The sequence below is a fragment of the Mustela lutreola genome, chromosome 2 (genome assembly GCF_030435805.1).
Source record: "Mustela lutreola isolate mMusLut2 chromosome 2, mMusLut2.pri, whole genome shotgun sequence".
Lineage (NCBI taxonomy): Eukaryota > Metazoa > Chordata > Mammalia > Carnivora > Mustelidae > Mustela > Mustela lutreola.
In genome coordinates, this window is record NC_081291.1 from 46,693,862 (window position 1) to 46,705,919 (window position 12,058).

At 38.7% G+C, this 12,058-nt stretch overlaps 1 pseudogene; it reads right to left on the reverse strand.

Annotated features, from left to right (window-relative positions):
• Positions 1-10,332: 10,332 nt before the first annotated feature.
• On the reverse strand, positions 10,333-11,429 carry LOC131824157 (actin, cytoplasmic 1-like; annotated as a pseudogene).
• Positions 11,430-12,058: the final 629 nt, after the last annotated feature.

A 12,058-nucleotide genomic window follows, 5' to 3' on the forward strand; every position in this document is an offset into this window, starting at 1 on the left:
ATGAATTTGTTACAAGAAATCAAGGAAGAGGAGTGTGGTGTGGCCAACCATATAATCTTAGCTACATCACATAACCTCTATGGACTTCAGTTTCCTCACTAATGAAATGAGATAGTTATAAATAGACGATTTCTCAGGCCCCTTTTTGCTTTAAAGATAATACAGAGAACTTGTCTCCAATAACACAACCCTTCAGGTAGAAAGCATGCTGTTTTATTTCAACCTCTCACCTTATCCCTTGCTGTGACCCAAACTAGGTAACAATTTTATCTGCAAGAAAGGAAATGAACTGATGATTTTGAGGATCAGGTCACAGAGGTGTTTGCCATCCTGACAGTCCCACTGATATGCCCTTTACAGCTTGCACATGCAAAGAAGAGATGTCTTTTTTCTTTCCAGTTTTATTGATAGGTTCTGGGAAAGAGAGATCTTAATAAGCCATCAGAGGCAAGTGTAACAGCCTTACCTTAAAAAAAAAAAAAAAAAACACTATATCTTGATAACATATAGCTCTTTCTGTGAGAAAATCACGGCATTTATCAGGGGGGTAGGTCAGCAGTGCATGCTATTATCCTGGGAAGGGAGAATCCTGACAATGGGAGGTAACTATGTATATCACATGGGAATCTGGGATATAAAAATCATGCTATCTTTACACCATGGTCATCAGTATTATATTGACTCTCAGAGGGATCTTGATACCCAGGAATCCATCCCATGTTTTATTAAGCCTAAGGTATATATGTGTTTCTTAATCTGTCAAGTGGCAAAGATTATAGGTAAAAATTAAATGGGAATGATCAGAACAAGTAACTAAAACAAGTGAGTGTCCACAGCAAATTACTCCCAGTCGCTCATTGATAATTTTTTTTAATATTTTATTTATTTATTTGACAGACAGAGATCACAAGTAGGCAGAGAGGCAGGCAGAGAGAGGAGGAAGCAGGCTCCCCGCTGAGCAGAGAGCCCGACGTGGGGCTCGATCCCAGGACCCTGGGATCACGACCTGAGCCAAAGGCAAAGGCTTCAATCCACTGAGCCACCCAGGCGCCCCGATAAATGTTTTTTTAAAAGGAGTTCATTTTAGGCCACTAGACTGGGATATAGACATTAGAGGCCTTGATCATACCAACCCAATGGAGGTTGACTAACAATTAAAAGCAAATATATTGGATGGAATGTTATAGAAGCAACAGGAGCCTGGAGGAACGGGCCTAGCATCATGCAGCAACCAAGCAAAGCCCAGAAAGCTAGGAAGCCAGAAGCATAGCAAGCACACTGTTGCAGGTGGAGCAGGAAGCTACTGCAGCTGCTTCCCAGGATAAATAATTTCCAACTGTAGTTTGTGTCCTTAAATCACTCACTCAAGAGAGAAAAAGAATCTGATTGCCAGGGTTAGGTCACATGTCAGGCCCCTGGGAGCACAAAGCAGAAGGCTCTGTCTTCTACAGACTCCATGGAGGGAACAGGCACCTGGAAATTTACTGTCCCAGAAACATTAAATGAAAGGATGGAGGTCAGTTCTCCCAAAGGAAATCAGGTTCCATATACAAGAGGAAGAATTTATGCTTGGTTGCAGCCAAAAAAAAAAAAGAAGGAAAAAGAAAGCTATCAACAACAACCTGTATGCATATTTGTTTGTTGACTATTCAATAACATTTTCAAGGTCATATGATATTATAAAGACAATCCCAGGGCACATAAGATCTCACCAGCTAAAAAGTACAATCTCTGGTACACTTTCACTACCTTAGATATCCCAAACTGTTGAGCATTAGACAGAAAGGGATTCCAGTGTGTTTGCTACACCTGCACTCAAAACAAGAATGTCCAAGCATTTGATAGCTGGACTAATCCCCACAAGGTTAGTAGATGATTTTCCTTCCTTTCCTCCCTTATCTAAAGAAAGGTAAAAAATTCAGAGGAGATTGCACAGGTCTCACCAGGAGTCTCTGACTCTCAAATTTAGTAATTTCACATATGCAGCTGCAGTTAACAAAAGCCTATGGATTTAAGTAAGACAAGTATCTGTACCTTCTGCTAAGCTAGGCTTTCAATAGTGAATCCCAAAAATATGATCAGGACTTAAGAAGACTCGTCCTCAGATTGAGGCACAAATGGGGTTATTTGGCAACAGCATACCCTTCGTAGACCAATGAGTAAACACTACACTTTCTGTGGGAGCTTGGCCAGTGTTTTTCCTGAGATCTGCAGATGGTATCATGAGGGATGTCATTATGGCTTATCATGTCAATGTGAGTTGATGCACTTCAAAAACCATCTACATCAAATCTTCCTACTCTGCTGAACAATGATGTGTAAGTTATAGCAATAAAACTCCTTGTAGGGGGTTTTTACCTAGAGTGGGCAATTTTCCTATTTTTTATAACACATTTTCATTTTTTAATGTAATTATCGCAAGCTGTTCTTCCTATTCCATGAGGAAGTAGTCAAACCAGATTATTTCAGTCAGTGACTACTAAACTACAAAAAGTACAAAAAGTAGTTGTGTTTTAATATCCATAAAAGGCTATTAACAGAACACACTACCAATTTGAATTATTTAAAATAAAGTATATAATTCAATAACGCCTTAAACTATCACACTGCAGTTTCAAAACGACTGAGTCATGAAAAATTATTTGGGTACAGATGAGCAGATATGAAATGCTGTTATAAAAGTTTCTCGAGGTAGTTTCTGAGCCTGGTGAGTTAGGTGGGAATCTGAGTTATAAACCAAAGTCAATATTAAATGAGCCCCCAGAAAGAAGGATAAATGGGAAAAGCAGTGTATTGCTGCTGCCTTCCCCAAAATAAAAGCACCAGTGTTTCCACTGATATACCAATAAATATTTCAGTATGCCCACAGGTGCCCCAACAATTACCAGATTCTCCCAGGTACTAACCAGATGACACCTGCCTAATTAGTTATTAAATCCTTATTGTTCATCAGTGTCCCGTATGTACTAGAATGATTACATCCTAACCTAAAAAAATTACTGCCATTTTTCTAAGGTGTCTGAACTGGGAACTTGGATAATTTTCTACAAGAAACACAGTGTTGTTTTGGGGGGGATACATAGAGAATAAAGATATCTGGCATTTGGTCCTGACAGCTTCTAGAACTTATTCTCTGTGACTCTGTGTTTTCTTACTTTTACAAATTAGGGAGAGATAGTTCAAGATGGCAGTATAGGAGGATTCTGAACTCAGGTGCTCCCATGGACACAACAAATCTACATATGAAACAAGTCCCTCTGTTTAAAAAACAAACAAACAAACAAAACCTGAAAACTAGCTGAACAGATCCCCCACCACAAAACCACATTAAGACAGGAGGGAGAAGCAGAGACACAGTCTTACCAAAACACCACCCATAGCACAGCAAGCCACAGCAGGAAGAACCAGGAGGGATCACAGAAATAAGAGTTTCTCCCTGAGGAGTGAGGGGTTTCTGGCTCACATCAGACATCCCAGCCATTGAAACCTGTACTGAAGAGATGAGCACCCAAAATATTGGGCTTGGAAAATCAACAGGCTTAAATCTAGGAGAAATACACGGTTGTGGAGAAAGGATATTCCACTCTTACAGGACTCAAGTGCAAACTTGCTCACTCCAGGACCCAGCACAAAATCAGGAGATTGAAAAGCATTTGTACCATATGTGAAGGAGATTCATTTGCTGATCTTAAGGTGTCTGCCAAAGAGGCAGAAACCTGTTACAGTCTTCTCTGAGGACAGAAGAGCAGACAAGTACTATTTTTGGCATTCTGCCTCTATCTTGCTAGTGCCAGCAAGGTGGGCACCAACTTCACACTCTCCCTTTCTGGCACTGGCATAGGCAGGTATCATTTTCATGATAGCATGCTGGCACTGGCAAGTGAGTGCCCTAACCCTCTGCACTGTTCCTACAACTGCTGCCAGACACAGTACATAAGTGCAACCCATATCAGGGACACCTATTGAATACTTGGCACTAGTGGCCAGGGAGAGTTGTATTTCCAGGCCCCACGGGTCTGAAAAAATTAGAGACACAAGAGTTAGGGCAAAATTAAAAGATAAGGTTCATCCCCTATACAAGGCCCTTCCTTCAAGACTGTAAGAGATAACTCTTTAACCTAATATATAGCAACAAACACAGAAAGTCAAGTAAAATGAGGAAATGGAGGAACATGTTCCAAATGAAAAGAAAAAAAGATAACCTAACAGAAAAAATACCTTAATGAAAGAGACAAGTGATAAAGAGTTCAAGCTAATGGTCATAAAAATGTCAATGAAATTAGAATAATGCAAGAACATAGGAAGGACATCAATAAAGAGATAAGAAAATATATAAAAGTACTAAACAGAAGTCAGAGAGCTGAAGAATACAATAAATGAACTGAGAAACTGGTACAAGTGAAGTAACATTCATGTTATAGGGATCTCAAAAGGAAAGGACACAAAGGAGCAGAAAATGTATTGGAAGAAATAGTGGCTGAAAGTTTCCCCAACCTGGGGAAGGAATCAACCTCAAGATATGGCAAGCCTAGAATAATTCTAAACAAGATGAACACAAAGTGACCCACATCAAGACACATTATAATTAAAATACCAAACATTAAAGATAAACGGAGAATCTTAAACGCAGCAAGAGGAAACAACTTGTTACTACAAAGAAACCTCTATAAGGCTCTGAACAGATTTTTCAGCAGAAACTTTGCAGACCAGGAAAGAGTGGCATGTTATATTTAAAATGCTGAAAGAAAAAATTTTCCAATTAGGAATATTCTGCCTGGGTCCACCTGGGTGGCTCAGTTAGCTAAGCTTCCAACTCTTGGTTTGGACTCGGGTCATGATCTCATGGCTGTGGAACTGAGCCCCAAGTCAGCCTCTGCGCTCGGCACAGAGTCTGCTTCAGATTCACACAAATGAAATGAAGGACAAAAATCATATGAACACCTCAACAGATGAAGAAAACCAACTGATAAACTTCAACATCCACTTACAATAAAATCTCTCAACAAGATATGTAAACACAGAATGTACCTCACCATAATAAAGGTCATATATGACAAGCCCACAGTTAACATCATACTCAATGATAAAAAGCTAAAAGTTTTCCTTTAAGACCAGAAACAAAACAAGGGTACCACTCTCATCACTTTAATTCAACACAGTACTGAAAATCCTATACAGAGCAAGGAAAAAGAAACAAAAGACATCCAAATTGGAAAGGAAAAAGTGAAGCCATCACTATTTGTACTTATGATTTTTAATATAGCAGCCCTGAAGACTCTACAAAAAACCTGTTGGAACTAATAAACAAATCTGGTAAAGTTGCAGAGTATAAAATCAATATACAAAAAAATCTGTTATGTTTTTACATACAAACTCTCAGAAAGAGAAATTAAGAAAACAATCCCATTTACAATTGCATCCAAAAGAATAAATACCTATTTATAAAATTTAACCAAGGAGGTAAAAGACATCTACACTGAAAAATGTAAGATACTGATGAAAGATACTGAAGGAGAAACAAACAAATGAAAAGATAAGAATCAATATTGTTAAAATGTCCATATTATCCAAAGCAATGTACAGATTCAATGCTATCTCTATCAGAAACAAGATGGGACTGGGAGGGAGACAAACCATAAGTGACTCTTAATCTCACAAAACAAACTGAGGGTTGCTGGGGGGAGGGGGTTTGGGAGAAGGGGGTGGGGTTATGGACATTGGGGAGGGTATGTGCTTTGGTGAGTGCTGTGAAATGTGTAAACCTGTACCTTCACAGACCTGTACCCCTGGGGATAAAAATATATTATATGTTTATAAAAAATAAAAAACAAAAAATTTAAAAAAAATTCCAATGGCATTTTTCATATAAAGATAACTTACAATTCTAAAATTCATATAGAACCACAAAAGAATGAATAGCCAAAGCAATCTTAAGAAAAAACAAAGCTGGAAGCATCATGCTCCCACATTCAGATTATATTACAAAGCCATAGTAATCAAAACAGGAAGCTATTGGCATAAAACAAGCCTAGAGATCAACAGAACAGAACAGAGACCTCAGAAATAAACCCAAGAAGGGATTCCTGGATGGCTCAGTGGGTTAAACCCTCTGCCTTCGGCTCAGGTCATGATCTCAGGGTCCTGGGGTGGAGACCTGAATTGGGCTCTCGGCTTGGCGGGGAGCCTGGTTCCCCCTCTCTCTCTGCCTGCCTCTCTGCCTACTTGTGATCTCTGTCAAATAAATAAATAAAATCTTAAAAAAAAAAAAAAAGAAAAGAAATAAACCCATGAACATATGGCCAACTAATTTATTACAAAGGAGAAAGAATATACAATGAATAAAGGACAATCTTTTCAATACAAGGTGATGGGAAAGCTGGACAGCCATATGCAAAAGGATAAAACTGGAATACTACCTTTCATCATACACAAAAGCTAACTGAAAACAGATTAAAGACCTGAAGGTAAGATCTGAAATCATAAAACTCCTAAAAATAGCTCCTTGACATTGCTCTTGGTGGTATTTTTTTGGATCTGACTCCAAAGAAAATGGCAACAAAAGCAACAATACACAAATGGGACTACATCAAACTAAAAAGTTTCTGTACAATGAGGGAAACCATCACGAAAATGAAAAGGCATCCTAATAAATGGGAGAAGATATTTGCAGATCACATACCCAATAAGGGGTCAGTATCTAAATATGTAAAGAATTTACACAACTTAATATAAAAAAAAAAAAAAACCAACAATCTGGTTTTAAAATGGCCAGAAAATCTAAACAGACATTTTCCAAAGGGGACATATAGACAGCCAATACATATATGAAAAGATGCTCAATATCACTAATCAATAGGGAAGTGAAAAACTATGATTAAAAAAATCACATTATCTCACAACTGTCAGAATATCTACTATTAAAAAGACAGGAAATAAAAAGTGTTGGCAAGGATATGGAGAAAAGGGAACCCTCGTGCACTATTGGTGGGACTATAAATTGGTGCAGCCACTGTGGAAAACAGTATGGAGACAGTATACCACTATCATATGATTCAGCAATTATACTTCTGGGTATTTATCTTAAGAAAATAAAAATACTAATTTAAAAAGATATAGGTATCCCTATGTTCATTACACCATTACTTATAATAGCCAAGATATGGAAACAACATATATATTATACATATACATATATACACATACATATACACATACGCATAGACATACACATACATACATACATATACACAATGGACTACTACTCAGGCATTAAAAAGAATGAAATTTGCCATTTGTGACAACGTGGATAGACTTTGAGGGTATTATGCTAAATTAATCAGGCAGAAATAAACAATTACTGTGTGATTTCACTTACATGTAGAATCTAAAAAAAGCAAGTGAACAAACAAAACAAAACTCATAGAACAGATAGGTGTTTGCCAAAGAGGAGGGGAGTTGGGGCAATGGGAGGGGAGTTGGGGCAATGGGCAAAAGGAAACCAAGAGGTACAAAATTCCACTTATAAAATAAGAAAGTCATAGGAATGTAATGTACAGTATAAGGGTTACAGTTAAAAATATTGCATTGCATATTTGAAAGTTGCTAAGAAAGTATATCTTGAAGGATCTCATCACCAGACAAACAATTCTTTGTAACTTTCTGAGGACAAATGGTAACTAGACTTGTTCAGGTGACCACTTCACAAAGTATACACTTCACAATGTATACAAATCTTGAATCATTATTTTGTATACCCGAAACTAATATAATGTTATCTGTTTATTTTACTTCAATTTAAAAAAGGAAAAAAAAATATTTCAATCCTATTTCCACTATTCATTTTTCTCAACATTTTATGGATCTCTTTACTTCTTCCTGAAAACACCCCAATTGCTACAATGGCTCCTAGAATAAGATAGGCACCAATAGTTACCAAAGGAATGCAAAAAAAAAAATTATGGGTCAAACCAAAAGTGAATAATTTTTAATGATTAAGTATTTCTATTTTATGAATTAACATTCTGGGAAAAGAACCAATTTATCAAAGATCAAAGGGAACATGAATTATTCCATGTCTTTCTCACTTCAAGTAGAAGCAATGATTAGAAACATTACCTTCTGGTATTAAATGTTTTCTTTCATGTTCTTGCTTTTATTTTTTCCCTTTACAGACTTCTTTTTAACACCAAAGTTTATGTAGATGCTGGATAGAAGCTTTCCATTTTTCAAGTTCACCCACATATTCATTCAATATACATGTGTATAATGCTTGTGTATATTTACATATGTACAGAACTCAGCCTGCTGGGATCAAATATGCAAACAAGAATTACTACACATCAGGGGCACCTGGGTGGCTCAGTGGGTTGGGCCTCTGCCTTCGGCTCAGGTCATGGTCTGAGGGTCCTGGGATCAAGCCCCAAATCGGGCTCTCTGATTAGACCATCAGTCCTCTGATTCTCATGCCTTTACATATAGCCTGAATTACAGACTTTGCTGGTTCTCTAGCTTACAGACAGCAGATCATGGGACCTCGGGGCCTCCAAAACCATATCAGCCAATTCCTATAATAAATTTCCTCTGATGTAGCTCTCTGGCTATATCTCATTGGTTCTGCTTCTTTGAAGAAACATGAATAATACACACATTTTTATATTAAAGATTTAAGCAGGAGAGTAAAAATGATTGAATTTTTATTTTAGAAAGATCATTCTGGAAAAAAAAAGATCATTCTGGTTGAGCACAATGAATAAATTTGAAGAGAGGAAGATTGGAGCAGAGACATCAGACAGAAAACTGTTACAGTAAACCACTTGAAAAACACAGTAACCTAAACCAGAACAACAGTGGTAAAGATAGAGAAAAGTAAATAGAAGAGTATTTAAAAAAAAAAAAAAAAGTAGCAGGGAGAATCAACAGGACTTGACCAACAAGATGTGGGAAGATAAAGGAGATGGAGTTATGGATGAGACCCAATTGTTTTGCTTGAGCAATTGTTTGAAAGTGTACTACTCACTATAATGTGTAAGATTAAGAAGTTCTGGAGAGAGGGGCACCTGGGTGGCTCAGTAGGTTAAGTGTCTGCCCTCAGTTCAGGTCATGATCCCAGGGTCCTGGGATGGAGCCCCGCATCGGGCTCCCTGCTCAGAGGGAAGCCTGCTTCTCCCTTTCCCACTCCCCCGCTTGTGTTCCCTCTCTCACTGTGTTTCCCCCTGTCAAATAAATAAATAAAATCTTTAAAAAGAAGAAGTAGTATTTCTGGAGAGAAAGGACAAGTGCATTTGTGAATTTCATAAGTCTGAGTTACTGTTCAAGGAGAGTACTAATAGACTACACAGGAGATACAGATTTGTGAATCATCAACACCGTAGGTAAGATCAATAAGGGAAAATGTACTAAGAAAGAAGAAAATAGGGCCTCCAAAAAAGCGTTCAGGGATAATCAATCAGTAAATGGCTAAATTAACTATTATACAACTCTACAGAAAATATTCAAATCCTAAAACTAAAATGCTTTATAATATTCTTTTGGATACCTCATGCCCTCACATTTCTTATGAAAGTGGAAGGTTGGAACAAGAAGCAAAGGAAGCTATCTGCTGATTTTTTTTCCAGTTTACTATAGTGCTTTATTTTCCTCACACAATGACACGTTGCTAGAAGCCTAATGTTTATTCTCACATGACAGTAGAAAAGCAAAATTTGCTGTCATCTTTTAAAGAATTGTGTACAAAAACTTTACATAAATTAAAAGGATGAGTAAATTTACAGGTGTAAATGCAAACTGTTTTCCAACTCAAGGCAGTAACAACCCACAGAGTTCCGGTAGGAAAACACTAGATAAGAAAGGAAAATGGGTCCTAAGGCTTAGGAGTTCCTAACCCTGTCAGACAAGCAAGACATAAAAATGCCAATTGATTCAAAAATCTTGCCAGCCTTAGAGAAATCCTGGAATACACAGCTCTCACACATTAATATCCAACGCAGATCAACAACCTTACAGAGGGTGCTCATGAATGGATTTCTCTTCCATAAACATGTTTTCACTTTACCCATGAAGTGACTGAACCTCATGTACAAGGAGTTTAAATCAAAGGTATGTACAGGATAGTAAACACATACCAAGGGAAAAGTTATTTTGAACACAAGGTCAAAATCAGCAACAATTCTATCATCCAGTGTTGACATCAGATACAAGCTTCAAGGACAAATTTCTTTTCAAAAGGTTATTCCAGTTTATGAGGCTAGCATGAGGTATATGCATTTGCCAGGGCATATCTACACTTAGGAATTAACTGACGCAGCAAATGATACATATCTTCTTGCAGGGCATTTAGAAACATCTGAGGTGGGCAATGGAAGGGCCCGACTCATCATACTCTTGTTTGCTGATCCACACCTTCTAAAAGGTGGACAGTGAGGCCAGGACGGAGCCCCTACAGGAGAAGAAATGACCTTGATCTTCACCATGCTGAGCTCCAGCATTTGATCCCTTTCTGCATTCTATCTGAGATGCCTGGGTACATGGTGGTCCCACGAGATGGCATTGTTTTGGAAGAGAGGTTCTTTCAGATGTCAGTGTCATAATTCATGATGGAGTTCCAGATGGTCTCCTGGATATCACAGTACTCCATACCCAGAAAGGAGAGCTGGAAGAGTGTCTCGGGAAAGGGATACCACTCCTTGCCCATGGTGATCACCTGACTATCAGGCAACTCATAGCTCTTCTCCAGAGACGAGAAGAACACTGCAGTGGCCAACTACTGCTCAAAGTGCAAGGTGACCTAGCAGAGCTTCTTGGTGATGTCACACATGATTTCCCACTTAATTGTGGTGGTGAAGCTATAATCGCTCTCTGTGAGTAACTTCAATATGTAGTCCCTCAGGTCCTGGCCAGCCATGTCCAGACATAGGACGGCATGGGGCAGGGAGTACCACATACTGATGGGCACAGTGTGGGTTACCCTGTTCCCAGAGTCCATGACAATACCAGTGGTTAGGCCCGACGTGTACAGGGATAGCACAACCTGGATGGTCAGATACATGATGGGAATGTTGAAGGTCTTGAACATGATGAGTCATCTTCTCCTGGTTGGCCTTAGTGTGCAGAGGAGCCTCAGTCAGCAGCATAGAGCACTCCTTGGGGGCCATGCGCAATTCATTGTTGAAGGTGTGGTACCATGTCCTCCTTGCTGTTGAAGATGCTGGGCTTGATGGGGTACTTGAAGATCAGGATGCCCTGCTATCTCTGGGCCCTCTGCCCACATAGGAGTCTTTTGACCCATGCCCACCATGATGCCCTGGAGCCCAGGGATTATCCAATAATGGATAGAAACATGGCCAGGAGAGGAGGAGCATCATCCCCAGCAAAGCCCGCCTTGCATATATACCAGAGCCATCAGCAATGATAAGCGCAGAAATCTCTTCCAGTGTGATGGGGGAGGTGGCAGCAGTGGGCATGAAAAATGAGTGGCAGGAAGACACTGAGCATGGGCCAACTGCTAAGATCCCTAATTTTTTTTAATGTGTTAGCATCTCATATCTTTTCCAATTGATATTGTTAAGATTAAGAGTGCCATCTCCCCTCCTTCTTTTAACTCAATGTTGCCCTGAATTACTGCATCCCTCCCTCACTACCAGCATACTTATTAATCTTTGAGGTGGCTTTCATGACAATGGTGAAGTACTGAAAAGGAAAGCCAAACACACTGCTATCCCAAGGTCTATAATATATTAAAATTAAGATACCAAAATATAGTTTAAAGGCTACAAAGGAAACTGCTAGTAAAACCATTATAGCAAACAATATGAGTGGGGGGGTATAAAAAACATGAGCTGAATTCCTCATCTTTCTTAGCACAGCATCAACAGAAACTTCCTGAAGCTGAGAAATCAAGTGTTAGAGATGGAGATATAACCATCTTACAACTACCAGAATAACTAAAAAGAGAAATGAGAAATGGCCAAAGATGAGTTTATCTAATGAATGGGCCTGTAGAAAGAGGGGATTGGTGTGGAGGAGCTTTTTTTCATTACGTAGGCTCTATCTTCTAGAGTAG